This window comes from Canis aureus, chromosome X (assembly GCF_053574225.1).
Source record: "Canis aureus isolate CA01 chromosome X, VMU_Caureus_v.1.0, whole genome shotgun sequence".
Lineage (NCBI taxonomy): Eukaryota > Metazoa > Chordata > Mammalia > Carnivora > Canidae > Canis > Canis aureus.
Window position 1 is genome coordinate 21,176,415 of NC_135649.1, and position 18,022 is coordinate 21,194,436.

The window sequence follows — 18,022 nt, forward strand, 5'->3', positions numbered from 1 at the left end:
GAGGATAGAACTCTTGTTATAGAAGATAACTCTATAAAAGAGAATCTTAGAATATTGAAATATTTCTCATTCAGTAATACAACATAAAACTACATAGGACTAAAACATAATTATTATTTTGTTTTATAAACTCTGTTACAAGATTGTCCTGTATAATTTATTACTTAAATGGATAGTATTGTAGATGTTTAACATGCCTTTTTCAGTGGCAAGATGTTCTTTATCACATGCTTGTTGGAAATAGGAAAAAAATACATTTGAAACAAATGACCTTACTAAAATATTGTTTCATTTTTACACCTTGTAATTTATACAAGTCCATGTCAAGCTGTTGGTTAGATGAACCTCCATGGGATATTCATGTTCTTTTTAGGGTTCTTTCTTCCTTGTCATTTCTCTTAGAGCATTTTTCACATCTTTGTTTCTGAAGGTGTAAATGAGGGGGTTCAACATAGGGGTTACAATGCCATAAAATCCCAGAGATGACTTTACCCTGGCCCTGAGATTCTCTTGACTGAGGTTTCAGGTACATGTAGATAGCTGTTCCATAAAATATGGTGACCACAGTCAGGTGGGACCCACAGGTGGAGAAAGTTTTGAGCCTGGCTTCTGCACAGTGGATCCTTAGCATAGCAACCACAATGCGAGTATAGGAGATGAGAATGAAGGTGAAAGGCAGAGGCAGTGTGAAGATGCCAATGACTAGACCCAGAATAAGTCTGACTGGGCTGTCTGAGCAAGTGAACCTTGACAGAGCCTGGACCTCACAGGTAAAATGATTGATGACATTGTGTCCACAAAAATGGGCAGGAATTGCAATGATTGGTATTATTACTAAAAGGAAGGCAGTGGCCCAGGTCACCATGGCCAAATGTATGCAGACCTGGTTGTTCATAATGATGGTGTAACGCAGGGGATTAGAAATTGTAATGAATCTATCATAAGCCATGACAACAAGGAGCAGACACTGTCATCCCCAGAAAGAGAGCAATGATCATCTGAGCATAACAGTTAGTATAGGAAATGGTGGGGTAGTCTTTTAAACCATTGAACAACAAAAAAGGCACCAAATTGCTAGAGTAGCAGATAATCGAGGAAGGACAGGTGGGCTAGGAAAAAATACATAGGGGTGTGAAGCTGGCCATCAACTCTAACCACGGCAATGATGACTGTTAACCCACTAATGTAATCAGGTAGACTGCTACCATGGTGCAATCTGGGATTTTGGATGATTGGACAAACCCACCAGGATGAATTCTGTTGCATCACTGCCATTACCAGTAACCAAAATATTGGTTTTTCTTCTATCTGCTGAGAAAGAATAAATTTAATTTATTTTAATCTGAGGAACATTTATTGGGGGTCTGCTGTGTACTCAGTCTTATGTCAGGTGATATTAGAGAAAGATGTCTACAAAAGAAATGATACTGCTTGGAAGTTTATGTTCGAATTTGGGAGATAAAACACTCATACACATCACAGGATTAATTTGCAAAGTAGTGATGCCCATTGTAAGCCTTAATTCCCTCATCTATAGAATGAGGGGGGTTGGACTCCACATGAAACATGGTTTGTACCTCCTCCCTTAAAAAAAGTGCCAATTTACTGCTCATATATAATTAAACTTGAATCATAAAATTACTAATTGTTTTTTCCCTGCTATGGATATTAGCCTGAAATTTGTTTTTAGCTGGCTCATATCCATGACATAAAATTGTTCCCAGTTCACTCTCATTTCTTCCCCACCCTGCACATGCAATCAATCACTGAGTCCTATTGGCTCCTCCTCCTGAGTATATTTTAAGTCTACCTATAAATCTCCACAGCCAACATTTATCTAGTCAGAGCCACCATCTTCTAACAGGCCTCCCTACTTCTATTCTTGCCTCTCTCTAGTCTTTTCTCCACACAGCAGCCAGAGAAACCTTTCACAAACATACATGATTATCACCATATCTTTCCCATGCTTAAAACCACTGTAGGAGTTCTAATTAGCCTTGGAATAAAATCTAACCTTTTTACCATGTCCTACCAGACTCTAAATGATTTGACCCTAACCTTATCTCACACTGTCTCTTGTGTTCACCCTGTTCCGGCCATACTATCTTTATGAAGCACTATAAGCTCATTATGACTTCAGAGCTTTTGCACATTGTGTTCTGTCTGCTGGAAATATTCTTCCTATCCTCTTTGACTGGTGAACTCCTAGTCATCTTTAATATTTCAGCCTAAAAGAAATTTCATTAGAAAAAACTTCCCTAACCGCTCTAAAACAAAATCAGATCTCTTTGTTGCAGTTGTTTATGGCACTCTAAGTTTCTCCTGTGTGGCTTTTATTATAGTTTGTATTTATATATTTGTGTAATTATTCAATTTCTGCTCCCTTACTAAATTCTCAGCTTTCACGGGGAAGAGACTCTGAATATCCTGTGTACGGCCTTATTTTTACCACCCACAGTATGTGGGTTCAATATGGGTTTGTTGAATGAATCAAGGCCAGTTATTTGGCTCTTCTGTCTTGTTTACACTAATGTCATGACTGAGACTACATTGAATTGGCTGAAGGAAATAAATGTTTGAAGGTAAAAAGCCCATGACAAGAAACAGTATCTCACAGTATTCAGTGTTACTAATGGTCTGTTATTCAGAAGTGAACTTCGATGTCTTGTATTTTTTTAGCCCTACAGTTCACTCTTTGCATGAAGGGAAGGTATTATAGTAAAGAGAGAAAATAGGTATTATACTGGAATCTGAAAATAAAAGATTTTTCACACTCCTTTGTCCATTCAAATTTTTTATTTACTTTGGTCTAATTCTATCAAGTATGAATACTATCACAGATCAGCTCATTATTAAGGTCAAGATCCTTTTTTGGATTGCCTGTAAGATTCCCATCATGTTCTAGCCGCAAATCAGTTTGGGGCATTTATAGAAGATCTAGTTTCAGTCTCATGAGGCAAGTTTCAAGCCTTGGTAAGTGCAGGCTGTGGATAGGAAGGTTTGTCTCAGGAGCTGCTCAGCAAGAGGGGCCGTTCAGGCTCATGATGTAGGTATTCTTTTCAGATTTTTTTCTAGAACAGACTCCATATCTCAGAAGGTTCAAGACCTTTATGGACAAGCAATTCAGGAAGCAGAGTAAGACTTTGTAACAGGACCCTCAGTATTACCTAGTACAGAATGAGGGGGCTCTGAATAGAAATCAGAACCAAGGGCAGATAAACTGAAAAAATACTTAGCAGCTGCTAACCTTTTAACTATAGCTGTTCACTTATTACAGGCAGTGATCCTAAGAAGCCCTGACTACCTCTAATGAGAATTAGAAGGCCCTTTTTTGCTCTATATTCTAGAATTGGGATCAGAAAACAGAGTGAATCTGAAAGGACAAGTCTTCTTGGAATAGAGTTATGAGGCTGAGGCAGGAGTCAGGTGACCTTGTGTTTATGCAATAGTGACACCACAACCATAATTTCCTAATAGTGTTACAAGAATCGGATTTTCAGGGCACCAACTTTTTCAAGGGGCACTAAATCTTCACACCAGAATGATAGTATGTTTAATCATGAAGCCTTATTTTGATTTATAATCCTCACCGTCTTACAGTCCTAACTACCTTGGAACAAATGCCAGTACAAATAGCTGGAAAACAAAGAACACATTTTTGTGTTTACGTGATTTGAGTAAATCTCACCAGACTGACCATATATATTTTTTTTTATTCAATAATTCAGTGTAGGCTAAAATCTTCCTAAATTATCTAGACATATGTGGAAATACACATATATTCACTAGTATCTGATCTTTCAGAGATATTTGGGGCACACTTGAAGGCCTTCCTTCACATGAATTTCCCACAGAAGTCCTTGGTTTCACTTACCATGCAAGAGCATGCTTCCCAGGAAGACTCATTCTATTTTTAATACTAAAATTAAGGAATGTTTAGAGCATCCTCCTTTTTCTCTGGGTTTTTCAGAAAACTCCCAGAAGCTCAGAATACACTTAATGACATTAAGTATCCATACCAGGCAGTGTGGAGTGGTGGTTAATAGCATGAATTCTGGATCTAAGTTTGAATGCTGGATCCATCATCAATTCACTGTATGACATTGGCAATTTGCTTAACTTGTTTACACCTTAGTTTCCTCATTTGTAAGATTGGAGCAATTACAGTATCTATCTCAAAGAGTTTTTGTGATATATACATATTAGCTATTATTATTTTTATATAAGGCTTCACTTGGGAAGTAGCACCCATGGCAATGTCACCACTTTGGTTGTTTTTTTTTTATGGAGGGGGAATAATTCAGTGAATGAGGAAAGAAATAAGACAATATGGCTAGATTATAGTGTGAGCCCTCTGGAGACAGAATTTGCATTTTATTTCTTTAAATCCAGTAGTTGGCTTAGTTTCTGACACATGGGAGGAACTTTCAATATATTTGAAATTGAAATTATTTTACTCACCTGAATAGAAAAAAAAAAGACCCACAAAAACAAAAACAAAACCACTAAGGTCTCTAAGAGTTGTGCTGATATAGCCCCTTATGTGTTACACGATTATCAGCTCACTGATGTGCTGAGTCTGTCAAGGGGAATGAGTTACAGGGGCATCCTGAGATCCATGTCAAGACTTACTATTCAACATGTATATGTTGGTTTGTTTCAAGATAAAAATATGGCTTACTTCCTTCTTGCCAGAGTATATATTCTTTACTTGCTCTTACAATGGATTGTGTCTCGATTCTGCTCAGCATTTTAGAATCCAGGACTCCAAAGGGTTCAAAATATGAACAAGAGGAGTGAAGAATATTAAATATTATCTGCTGCACCTTCTCAGTTTATTCATTATGGTTCCAAAGAAGTGATTTCACTGAAGAGACTTTAGGGACCAAGTCCCTAAAAAGCAATTTAATATCACTATTGAATTGAAGTTGTATATTCATTTTGGAGTGTTATTTCCATGTTATTAAAATACAAGTATCTTTTGTCAACTAATTCTAATAGTTCATTAGTGACACTGTATAACTTTTTTTGGACACTGTATAACTTTTGACTAACAGCATCAACTTCACTTCTGCTCCTAAGTTACCTAAGAGTATATCCACCTCTAGGGTAATTACTCAGAGTCCTGTGTTTCTTGAGAGGATTCCCAGCACAGTGACAATAGAAGATAGTGAATGAATGGGGAAGGAGGAGTAGCTACAATCTATTTGGACTCTATAAAATTCTGTAAACAGTGTTTCCTGGAGGTGTCCTCTTTCCTCTTTATGTTTCCCTGATGTCTCCCAGCCCATCCCAGACATCTTTATTTTGAATAGTTTCTGTAAATCCTGCTTTTTCCTAAAATTTTCCTACATTAGTTTTGAATTGCCATAGAAATTGTGCAGTCTAAATATAATATTGCATCCTCTTATTCACTGCTCTGTGGATTTATTTTATATCCGCATGTACCTAATTAAAATAGCTTTATTTTATTGATTTCTTACTTAGTAGTACTCCGAATATATGATGACTTATTATTTTTATATGTATCCTTGTTAAATTTTTCAACTTAGGTATTAAGATTTTAGGACCTGGGAATGAAGCATCTTTGTAAATAGTCCATCATCTGAGTGCTACTCAAAATGTTTGCAATGAGGTAAGGACAAAATTGAGAGTAAACATTGGTAACTTTTAAAGTAACTACCTTGCTGTGACATTTTAATTATATTTTATAAAATATTAGTCATAGCAAATGGGAAATTTTAAAGACAATTGTTATTTACCGCAGATAGTCTAAGAAGTATTAATTTAGCATGCATTCATTTAACCAATTCTTATTGTGCATATACTCTGTGCCAGAAACTATGCTAGGGAGACAGAGATGAATAAAACAAATTTCCTGTTCTATGATCTAATTGGGAATAAACACTCCAAAACAACTAATTATAAAATAACATGAAAGATGTTAAATTTGGAGTTGAAAAAATGTTATTAAGTGAAAAAATGGAATTAAGTCATCATCTAGGGTTAAACAGAATGGGATAAGCTCTGGGGAGGGCTTCCCTGAGGCAACGACCGTAGATCTAGCCCTTGGAAACTGACCAAGATTTTGCCAAGCACCACAGGCAGGAAGAACAGCATGTACAGTAATATAGATGCATAAAAAGTTTAGAGAAGGAAAGTATTGTTTCCCTGGAGTATGGGGTCTATGGAAATGAAATAAACAATATCCTAGGATAGCAGGGGCTTCAAATAATGTTGCATATTTTATAAGCAACAGGGAGCCTATTGGAAGTTTCTAATCAAGGAGTGGGATTATAAAGAGAGGATTAACATAATGAGTTTTTTTCCCTTTAGATAAGTCACTCTGGAGACATTGATTGGATGGCTAGTTTAGAGAGAGGTAAGATTAAATTAGAGAAAAATAGTTAGGAGCTTGTTACAGTCATTCTTGTAAAGGTTGATGAGTCCATGAACTAAGACATAAGCATTAAAGACAAAGAAAAGGGGATGGATTTGAAAGACATTTCAGAGGAAAAATCAATGAAATTCAGTGAGTGAGTGGTTGTCAAGGGTAAGCAAGAAGAAGATGTAAAGTCTAACTGAGGATAATGAAAATCCCATCATGTAGCATTTGTAATGTGCTTTTAACTTTGTAACATCTATGATCTCATTTGCTCTTTCAACCATTCTGAGGTAGGTTAAGGAACATATTTTTTCCCCCGTTTGACACATGCAGTCCAGAGAGGTTAAGTGATTCACCCAGAGTTTCATAGCTCATTAATGGCAGAACCCAGACTAGAATCCAGACTTCCTGACGCCTAATCATGTGCTTTTCCCACCCCATCATGATGTACCAAAAGGGCTTGTTGACTGCTGTGCACGTTTAACCAGAAACAATTACTATGTGTGTTCCTGGTGGGGAAAAAAAAGAGGAGAGAGAGAAGGCACCCAGTGAGACGAGCACCAACTACTTTTGAGTGAGTTGAGAATTCAATAACGTTACTACTAACTCTATAATAACAATAATAAAAAATAGGTAATGTTTATTGAGGACTTACATCCGACCACAGTTCTCAGATTTTTATAGAAATCAGCTGATTTACTCCTCTTAACAACCCTATGAGGTCAGTCCTATGATTGTCTTCCTGTTATAGATGAGGAAATTGAGGCAGGGAATTGCCCAGGGTCATATAGCTAGTACGTGTTAGGGTCAGATTTTTAACCTAGGCAGTCCGAAAACAGTGTTTTTTCTCTGCTCAGCAATAGTCTTGCCTTCTTTCTACTACTCTTTTCCAAGGACTCCTTGAACCAATCAGGCACTCATCAGAGAACATCTAGGCATCAGAAGAATTGTATTCTTTTTCAAAAAATTAAGTTAAATTAAGTTTTTTACTGAAGTATAATTGACATATAGCATCATATTGGTTTCAAGTGACAACATAACAATTCAATATTGCATATACTGTGAAATTTTCACCATGATAAATCTAGAATTGTATTCTGGTCCTAGTCTTGTCGCTAACTGCTGACCCTTGATAGTATCCCAAACACTCTAAATCTTTTCATCTGTAAATGTCAGTCTCAAAATATTAATTATAATACCTATTTACTTGTGTCATGAAATTTAGAAGATGATATGAGGATCACCTAGGTGGTTCAGTTGATTAAGCATCTGGCTTTTGATTTAGGCTCAGGTCATGATCTCATGGGTCATGATCTCACCAGTTGTGAGATTGGGCCCCATAAGGGGCTCTGTGCTTGATAGGGAGTCTGCTTGAGATTCTCTCTCCTCCTTTCTCTCACTGTTTCTAAAACAAATGAGTAAATCTTTTCTAAAAAAACTTAGAAGATGTTATGAACATTCAAGGATACATAAGGATACTTATACATTCAAGGATAAGATAAATTAAAAAGTGTATAAAGTGTTTTATAAACTTAAGAACTAAAAAGATAGAAATTCACACAGTAATTTTGGTTGTATACATGTCTTTATCCCCACCTAGAGAGTGAATTCATTGAAAGGAGGGAATAAATATGCTTTCCCCACCACTGCATCCACGGCAACTAACACAGTACCTGCTGCATAGTAGGTGATTCATAAATATGTATCGAATTAATGGTGTATGGATGGATGCTAGCATGCACGTGTGGAGTAGTCTTGGAATGCACTATTCAAAAGGCAAGCGGGCTCTCTAATTCCTGGCATTTTAAGCTTACGTGATCCAGATATCATAATGACAGCTAATATTTATTGTTCTTCTGTAATATAGGCCAGGCAATTCTCTAAGTGCTTTACATGAATTGAGTCATACAATTCTTTAAAAAAAAGATTTATTTTTTTTTATTTGAAAGAGAGAGGGAGAGGTGAAGGAGGGGCAGAGGGACAGGGAGAGAATCTTAAGCAGACTCCCCACTGAGCACAAGCCCAACTTGGGGCTCAATCCCAGGACCTTGAGATAATGACCTGAGCTGAAATCAAGAGCTGGACACTCAACCAACTAAATCACCCAGGCACCCCAGAGTCATACAATTCTTATAGCTGGGCTATGAAGTCTTATTCAAAACCAACCCCATTTTTTTGATGATTTTATTTATTTGTTTATTTATTTGAGAGGGACACACACAGAGAGAGAGAGCGAGAGCAAGAGAGAGCACAAGCAGGTGGGGGGGGAGTGGGCACGGTAGAAGGAGAAGCAGATTCCCCACTGAGCAGAAAGCCTGACTCAGAGCTTGATCCCAGGACCCCGAGATCATAACCTGAGCAGAAGGCAGATGCTTAACCAACTGAGCCACCTAGGAGTCTCAAAAACCATCCCCACCTTACTTATATTGTAAAACGTAGGAACTACATTTCCCACACTCTCTTGACAGTAACATTTAGTCTTGTTACAGGAAGCATAAGAGAAGTGGATACCACCATTGGTCCTCTTGGCATTATATTTAGCTTTCAAACAAAGATTTAGGTGGCTTTTGAGCATTCTTCTGTGAAACAGTAACTTTGGTGTGGTCATTAGTAGCAGTTTGCTTGTGTCCCTAAAGCTTCCCAAGATTTTTGCAATTCCTGCAACTATCTGAGGTGGTTGGCAACATTCCCTTGCCAACATTCTCTCTCACAGCCCTTCCAAAGGCTTTGTAGGTCTCTCATTCTCTTTATTAAATCCTGCCTGAAATAACTAGAGTGGTTTCTGCTTACATGATCAAACGCTACAAGTAGGCCCTACTATTAGCCCACTTAGGTAAAGGAATTATTGAGCAGAAAGTGACTTGAACAAGGAAGTGGCAGAATGTAGGTCTGAATCCAGAAAGTTTGGCTCCAGGGCCTATGCTCTAAATAGTTATACTCTATTATCTTTCCTCAACTGAAATCCCAAATCCTATGAGTGGGTATCGTTTTCTTAGATCCTCATTGGAAAATATTATTTGGGACCTGTTTTTCAGTTTGTGAATTTCTCCTTAATTTCTGGCAGAATTACCTTAATTTCAAACCAATCTTTATGCGCTTTCCAGGCTGAAACAAGGTAAGCTTCACTACCCAGCTGCCTGGGATGTGGGATGCACAGTGGAGTGTTTCTCACAGTGCCTGCGATTGATCAAGTGAAGAAGTGATATTCAACCTTAGGAGTTTTTAACAATCCAAAATTGATTTAATTTCACAACATCCTTGTGGAGTTCATTTTATATTTAAAATGAATTAATAGTGTTGAATTAGATAGCCCTTGGAGTTTAGATGCCTAGAAACAGAATGTTAGTGCTGGAAGGGCCATAATCATGTTAACTAGCTGCTATGGATACCTACTTTTTCATCCAAACTAACATTTAAAGTCAGACAGCTCTATATATATATTGATCTGGAAGAATGTCTATGATATATTGCCAAGTGGAAAAAGCAAGTTGCAGAATAAATTGATAATATGATTCCATTTTTTAAGACAAGAAAATCTATATAAAATAACACCTAGATGCAGAATGTTAGAACTGGAAAGGTCTTTGGGTAACAAAACACAACCTTCCTATTATATTGATGAGCAAGTTTGAGGGCCAGAGACTGATATAACTAAGGTTACATAGCTAGTTAGTAGCAGAATCAATTCCACAGCCCTCATCTTCAGATTCCACTATTCCACTCTGTCTGTAGGCTGTGCCCTACCAGCAAGTCAATAAAGAGACAAAGAACCTAGTGACAGGGCTACCATTTTGTGGTAGGGGCAACATTTGTGAAGGTATGATTCTTATTTTAAGCTATAAACCAACTTGTGATAGAGATTGGAGCATTTCTCCCTGCCAAAGGCAGTCATTAAAATTAGTATAGTTTTTTTTTTTCTTTTTTCTGGTAGGAAAGTGTCCATTTTATTTTTTATTTAAAAAACTTTTTAAAATTTGAGTACAGTTGACATGCAATGTTACGTTAATTTCAGATGTACAACATAGTGATTCATCATCTATAATGCTATACTTACTACAAGTGTAGCTACCATCTATCACCAAGCATCACTATTATATCTTTGACCATATTCCCTATGCTGTGCCTTTTATTCCTGTGACTTATTCATTCCATAACTGGAAGCCTGTATCTCCTACCCCCCTTCATGCATTTTGAGCATTGTCTCATCCCCCTTCCCTTTGGAAATCATCACTTTTTAAAATTAATTAATTGTTCTTTATAGGTCTGATTCTGCTTTTGTTGGATTGTTCATAAAGTGAATACTCTTAACATATCTCCTAGTTTCTGAATTTCTCCCTGAAAGCTTTATTTTCTGTCTAAAATTTTGTTGATTTCACCAATTTACTTATTTCATAATATTAATTAAAAATGTTTATTTCAATAGTAAGAAACATTTTTGCATAAAGTATGAAACTTGCCCTAGTATGTAGCACAGTATCTGGCTGAAAGTAGAAAGTTAATATTTGTTGAATGAATAAATTAAAGATTGAGATCACTTGGCTTTTTCCTAAATATATTTTCTTGATATTAAAACATGATTTCAGTGGTTAAGAATATGGTAAACTTGTAAAAATGTGTAACGGATATAATTTGAATAAATGTTACATTTATTTGAAAATTAAGCTATTTTGATAAGTGGTTTATTTATTTTATTTTCCTCTTCATTTAGTGAGTATACGTATTAGACAGGTCCTGTGTATGTGTGGTACTCTCTTTGTAGCATCACACAGAGTTACATCAACTTCCAGCAGTCAGGATCTGAGGGGTGCATTGAACATCTTTTTGCTCAGTGGTGCCTTGCTTCACATCTAGGTGTACTATGCATTGAATTTTTCTCCTACTGATTTGTCTCTTGTTCTCTATCAGGTCAACTGGGAGATGGCTTCTTCAGGTTTGGTGGAATGGCCTAAAGTAAAGTGAGACCAGGAAACAGGGTATTTGGGTCTTAGGCCTAAATATGTTTCCAGAAAGTTACATGATCCTGGGAAATTTATATACTGTTTACTGAGCCTCTGAAGTCATCTAAAACTGAGAGGTCAGTAGTAGATCATTGTTTGCTACAACTTTTTCCTTTATTTTTAGAATTCCATTTTCAAATGAAATTGTACACAGAAAACTTCACTTCCATTGATGGGTTCCAGGCACACAACTGAACCCATAGGACTGTGAGAACTAAAGTTTAAAGCCACTGCATTACATCTGATAATGAGGAATGGATTTTTTTAAACGTGGTAAATTAGTGCAATGAGATATTATTCAGCAATAAAAAGGAACAAGCTACTGATACAAGCAGCAATGTGAATGATTTCAAAAGCATGCTCAGTAAGAAAAGGCATACACAAAAGAATATGTACATATATGATTCCAGTAACAGTCAATTCTAGAAAATCAAAAGTAACATATAGTGAAAGAAATCAGATTGGTGGTTGCCAAGGTTTGGGGTAGGGGGAAGGGTATCCCACAAAAGGGGACAAGGAAACTTTTGGAGAAAATCTAATTGTGCTGATTCAGTGTGCACTGACATTTTCAAAATTCATAAAATTGCACACTGTAATTGGATAAAGTCTATTCTACATAAACTAACACCATAAAATGGATTACAACCACTGCATTAACTAATCTCTAAGGTCTCTAGTGTGAGTACAGTGAATAGGATCTGAAATTAGCCAGACCTATATTTAAGTATTGACTCTGCTCTTTGCTAGCTTTGTGGCCATGGGCAAATCACTTAACCTCTAAAAGTCTCGGTTTCCTCATCTCTAATATGGGTTGATAATAGCACTATTTCATTGAATTGTTGTGATAATTATGTGACAATGGATGTAGAGAAATTATTTTTTATTTATTTATTTTTAAAGATTTTATTTATTTATTCATGAAAGACACAGAGAGAAAGTGAGAAAGAGAGAGAGGCAGAGACACAAGCAGAGGGAGAAGCAGGCTCCATGCAGGGAGCCTGATGTGGGACTTGATCCTGGGACTCCAGGATCATGCCCTGGGCTGAAGGCAGGCGCTAAACCACTGAGCCACTCAGGGATTCCCCGGATGTAGAGAATTTATTTCAATGTGTTGTATATAGTAAGTGCCCAATAAACGTTAGTTACATTTATAATTCTATAATTCCAAATTATTTTCTAGACAATATTGACAAAGTTCAGAGGTGGTAGATATGTGATCTAAGTTCTAATTTTGATTGCACTACCAATTACGTGTGGCTTTATACGAGTCTCAACCCCTTCTCTGGGTCTCTGTCTTCTCATCATTAACATAGGGAGATTATGGTGAGTTTCTTACCAATTTCATAGAATTACATTGGGAATATAAAATAAAATAATAGATTTGAATGAAGTTCAGAAAAAGCAAGAAAAGGGGAAAAACCACTCCACACAAATGTAGGAAATAACTATGATATAGTTTTCTCATGATTCTGAGGTTAAATAGAGCAAATCAATTATGCTTTTACAACAGGGCTTGCCTACAGTAAAGTTGCTTTACAGTAAAGTTGTAAGTTATATATATATATATATATATATATATATATATATATATATATATACTGGAGTTTTAAGTTTCCGATGTTTGTCTTCTGGTCTTTTATTACATCAATTCTTTGTCCTATTTTTTCAATTCAGTTATACCTTGCCTTCTGCTGTCATAGGAGATTCTTTTGCTGCCCTAGGTCTTTTCTGTTAGTGAGGAAATGATTCTGATAAGCTGATCTACATAAAGTTAAGTGACCTAATGGGTGACAACTAATGTGTTCTATGTAAGGACAGAGTAAATATGCCTCTAGTGGAAATTCAAATCTTAGTAGGGGTAATATTTTGGGGTAGGAGGACTTCCTGAAGTTTCTCAAATGATAGCCATCTGTTCTACCAAGGGTAAAATCAGACTCTAAACAATTTTCACCATCAGTGAGGATGTAGCTGATCCTCAATGATGTAACTTATTTCAGAATGTAAACTTATTTCAGAAGTTTAGAAACAAAGAAGGCTCATGTCCTTTTTGCAATAACTTTCCTCATTGCCCCTCTAACATCCTTGTTCCTCAGGCTATATATTAAGGGGTTCAGCATGGGTGTCAAAGCCCCATAAAACACTGAAATAAACTTGTTCTGCTCAGCGGATGACTTGGACTGAGGTTTCATATACATGGAAATGGTTGCCCCTTAGAAGACTGTCACCACAGTCAAATGAGAGCCACAGGTGGAAAAGGCCTTGAGCCTACCCTGGGCTGAGAGAATCTCTAAGACAGTAGTGGCAATTTGGGCATAGGAAAGAAGAACAAATCCAAAGGGTAGGAGCAGAGTGAAGATACCTGTGGTGGAGATCATAAGCTCATTGAGATTAGTATCAGAACAGGCCAGCTTAAGGAGGGAAAGAATTTCACAGACAAAATGGTTGATGATATTAACTCCATAGAAGTGAAGCTGCAGGGATAAGACGAGCATGGCAGTGAGCACAAGTGATTCCCCCCACAAAGTAGTAGCCAGCCAGACACACACTGGGGCATTCATGATCACAGAATAGCGCAGGGGATTGCTGATAGCAGCCATATGGTCATAGGCCATGACAGCCAGTAGGAGGCACTCTGCTGTGGCCAAGACCAAGGAGACACTCATTTGGGTCAAACATCCTGGGTAAGAGAGGTAGGGATGGGTAGAGAAACAATGCACTAAGGCCTGGGGCATGGAAGTGCTTCCATAGCAAAGATCTAAGAAAGACAGATTAGTAAGGAAGAAGTACATTGGAGTGTGGAGGTGGAGGTCAAAGTAGATAAGAAAGATGATTAAGTCCATTCCCCAGCAATGTGCTCAGGTAAGTTATCAACACCAATGTGAAAAATGTGATTCTTCACTCAGGATAGTTAGAGATTCCAATAAACAGAAACTCAAACACTGTTGTAGCATTATCTATGGCCATTCTTCCTATTTGCCACTATTCACTGGATGGGTGCCAATTTAGTTGCTTAAGTTTATCTGTAAGAATGAGAATAAAGAGGGAGGATTGGTGTGAGAAAGGTGGAAATAGTGTACAAAGTCATTCCCCTTTTTATTTTGTTTTTAAAATTTTTATTTTTTAAAAGATTTTATTTATTCATGAGAGACACAGAGAGAGGCAGAGACGTAGGCAAAGGGAGAAGCAGGCTCCCTGCGGAAAGCCTGATGAGGGACTCAATCCCAGGACCCTGGGATCACAACCTGAGCCAAAGGCAGACACTCAACTACTGAGTCACCCAGGCATCCCTCTCTGTCTTTTTTTTTTTTTAGATAGGGAATACAAATGGGATATCTATAATGAGAACAGAGGCAAAGCTAGAAATTTCATCCTTCCCTTAGAAAAAAGCAAATATCCTGTCCTTTCAAAAATGGTTATATAAAAAGCTCTCCATCCCTCTTCCACCAGATAATCTTCTTGGGTTATTTTTTTTTTCAAGTAAGAAGAAAGGGAAGGGAGGCTATTTTCCTGCTTCTTTTACTTGTTCACCATTTTCCAAAACTGAAGTTCCGTCAGCTTAAAGTTACTAATCTCCACCAAGAGGGTACCTTCTGACACCTTTAGCTAAGATATTGCTTATTCTTGTGTCTGTTCATCACTCCTAACTTGTTCATGCCTCCATTTTCCCATTGCACTAGTATCTACCATGGTGCTTGGCATAGAGTGCTGCAAAGTACTTCTTTGATCCGAACTGATATTACATAAATGGAGTATTTCATGGAATCCTTCAGGTCTGTAAAAACCTTTTGCTAATATCACTAGTTGGATTTACATTGCCAGCTTCTCCTAAGTTTTTTGTGCTGTTGTTGCTGAGCACCAGTTAATAGTGTGAAAATCTAATGTGATGTTTCTAAAAGTGTGGGTGGTAAGGAGAGGGCTTGAATGGCCAGCCTATTTGAAAATGTTTTCTCTTTCCACTCTTTTCCACCCTTTCCCTTCGGTTTTCTTGTAGCACATTCCAATATCTGAAATTATATTAATAATTTTATTACTTGTTTATTATTTGTCTCCCACTTAACTGTAAATTTATTGAGGACAGGGATCTCATCTGCTTTTGTTTACTGGTATACCTAGTATGGTGCCTGAGGCATCATAGGTACCTGATAAATATTGAATGAATAAATAAATATATGCAATCCCAGGCAGTAACAGATATTATCCAGAATATAACTACTCCTCTTGCCACCTGCACTGCCGTTCTTTATTGCAAATTATCACCATTACTCACTTGAATTTTGTCAGTAACTTCCTTATTGGTTTCCCTGTTTCTGGCCTTGCCCCCATTCAGTTCAAATGATTCAGTTAAACTGTAAGTCAGATCAGGTCACTTTTCTATTAAAAAATTTCAGCAACCTTTCATTTTAACCTAATTGAACACCAATCTCCTTGTTGTGACCTATCAGACCCTACATGGTTTGCCTCCCAATTACCTCTCTGACTCAAGATCTTATTCCTCTTTTCCTTGTTCACTTTGCTCTCGTCACACTGGCCTCCTCATTGTTCCTTAAACACTCACAGCAAATCCTTTTCTTAGAGCCTTTGCTCTCTTTGATCTTGTTGCTGCGTATATATGAAGCCCAGATCTTTGCATGGCTTATCATCTTTCTTCCATCAGGTCTTTACTCACAAGGAAACTTGAGGAAAGAAGATTCCATAGCTCCCCCACTTCCTTATTCTGGCCTCCAAGAACCTATCCCTGTGTCTTTTTCTCTACTTTGTTCAGCCTCTCAGACAGGTTAAGTACACAAGAACAGTAAATCTATGAATGTAAAAGTGTATGCCACTTAGGAATTGGCAAATACAGGCAAAGGATGGGGAAGATGATGACCTGCCTTCACAAGAATGTCCTCAGAGCTTGAGAGACCTAACACTGGTTCTGTCTTCATTTATCACAGGACCCTGAGAAAGACATTTTCCCTTGGATTCCCTTTACCTTGCAATTAAAAATTGAGATAAGGGATCCCTGGGTGGCTCAGCGGTTTGGCGCCTGCCTTTGGCCCAGGGCGTGATCCTGGAGTCCCGGGATCGAGTCCCACGTAGGCTCCCGGCATGAAGCCTGCTTCTCCCTCCTCCTGTGTCTCTGCCTCTCTCTCTCTCTCTCTCTATGTCTATCATAAATAAATAAATCTTTAAAAAAAATAAAAATAAAAATAAAAATTGAGATAGTCATCTTCATAGTGGAAAAATGAAGAAAAATCAAGAGTTACAATGAAGACTGTTGCATTTTAAGTTAGTATAGCCAGGCTCCAAAATTCTTTGAATGGTCTATATTAAATTCCCAATCATCTATACATGCACCATCCACAGTAGAAGATCTAGAAAGATAATGGGCAGGCTACCAATGGGAGGATGAACTAGTTTTGCATAGAAGTAGACAGTTGATTCTTTTGCCATTTAAATGTCTCTGTTGCTCCTAGAACTGTTTAAAACACAATACTTTTGCTGTTAAACACTAAATATTTATAAACACATGTTTACTCTCTTTTTATGAATATATCATTCCTAATGAGCTGCAGGATGTATTGTGTTTCTCCAATATTGAGGGAAGATTTCTAAAGCATTTATCCCTCAGTCTTCCATGAGCCCAGTAGAATAAATTGAAGAGCCATTTGGCTAAAAATTGGTTATCAGTCTATGTTCTTGGGAAGACTTCTTTTTAGATCGTGTTAAGCTAACTGATAGATATAGGGATCGAACCCATGACCTTACTTCCATTAGTACTGTGTTTAGACCCATAGGACTGAAAATTGATGACACTTTCCCTCTCACAGTTAAAGGCTACTCAGCTTCTTTTTTTTTTTTTTGCTACTCAGCTTCTTAATTGAGGGGGCTATTTTTCATTAGTCTGGGCCTTGCCCTCTGAAGACAATGTTGATTGTCTCATCTTAGAATTATCATTAAAAGATTCCTGGCAAACTGGGCCAGCCTATTTCCCATCTGAGCCTTGTCACCTGCAATTATTTATACAGCCTAGCTTTCCTTTCAACTAATGGCTTCCCCTTGACTTCCTGGAGTTTGCCGATGTCTAATAAATGGTTAAGGGAAAAAAAAGTGGGAGAGGAAGGAAGATATTGGAGCCTTTTCTTGTTACTGACTCACCATTGGAGGTCCTTTTCGAGTACCAGTAGATGTAGTAGAATGAGATTGTCCAAAAGAATAATTTTTCAAGTAGTCAGGTTTGGGACAGTGATGATCTTTTTGCAAACTTTCTTTTTTTTTTTTTAAATTTTTATTTATTTATGATAGTCACAGAGAGAGAGAGAGAGAGGCAGAGACACAGGCAGAGGGAGAAGCAGGCTCCATGCACCGGGAGCCCGATGTGGGATTCGATCCCGGGTCTCCAGGATCGTGCCCTGGGCCAAAGACAGGCGCTAAACCACTGCGCCACCCAGGGATCCCTTTTTTGCAAACTTTCATGGTGGGATTTCAAAATCTTTCCCAGCTTCTCAAACTCCCAAATGCCTGGAAACCTCTGAAGAGAAAAGATTCTTTTGGATTTGGTCAAATCACAACCTCCAAACACTTTGATATGCAGCCCCTGGCAGTGGTATCTAATTACATTATTTAATTTCTTAGGCAAACATTTCTTTTACTGACATTT

General features: G+C 37.5%; 2 pseudogenes; both read right to left on the reverse strand.

The window, feature by feature from the left end:
- Positions 1-358: 358 nt before the first annotated feature.
- LOC144308816 (olfactory receptor 13H1-like) lies at positions 359-1,208 on the reverse strand (annotated as a pseudogene).
- Positions 1,209-13,418: 12,210 nt separating this feature from the next.
- Positions 13,419-14,346, reverse strand: LOC144307620 (olfactory receptor 13H1-like; annotated as a pseudogene).
- Positions 14,347-18,022: the final 3,676 nt, after the last annotated feature.